This window comes from Sesamum indicum, linkage group LG4 (genome assembly GCF_000512975.1).
Source record: "Sesamum indicum cultivar Zhongzhi No. 13 linkage group LG4, S_indicum_v1.0, whole genome shotgun sequence".
Taxonomy (NCBI): Eukaryota; Viridiplantae; Streptophyta; class Magnoliopsida; order Lamiales; family Pedaliaceae; genus Sesamum; species Sesamum indicum.
In genome coordinates, this window is record NC_026148.1 from 13,993,256 (window position 1) to 13,993,910 (window position 655).

Here is a 655-nt window from a genome sequence, read left to right on the forward strand (position 1 = left end):
CACACACACACACACCCCCACACACCACACACACTCTCACACACACACACACAAAAAAAAAAAAAGAAAAAAGACGCACAGACAAGGAAATTGAAAAGCAGGAACAAGAAGGGCGCATCATTTAGCAAAATTACTCAAGAATTGGTTAGCAGATCATAACCACCTAAGCCATATATCAAATTTCATGAATCCTCCACTCATTTTCTCTCACTATATCACCTCTAGTAAAGTAAATCAATCCAAGACCATTTTTGCTAACGAGATATACTGCAGGACAAAATGCATAAAAAAACCCCACTGTGTTTTAAAAACTCTGCAAAAAAAAACCCTCCTATTTTCAAAATAAGCTAAAAGCTACCATGTATTTTGTAAAACTCAGCTCAATCGCCCCCTCTCCGTTAAATCCAAATAAGAGAAATAATGAACTCTCCCATGTCCTGTTATTGCTCTTCATTTCAATAAATACTCTTTCATATCAGGTAAACAAAAATAAGAATACACATCTACGCAAGCGCACAAAAATGTTATAAATGATATAAACAAACCACAAAGATACACAATACCCATAATGAGCATAAAATGTTGCGAAACAATGGTAACATCCTGCACGAGAAAAAGGATTGTGTAGATACAAATGAAGACTTAGAAACTGAAG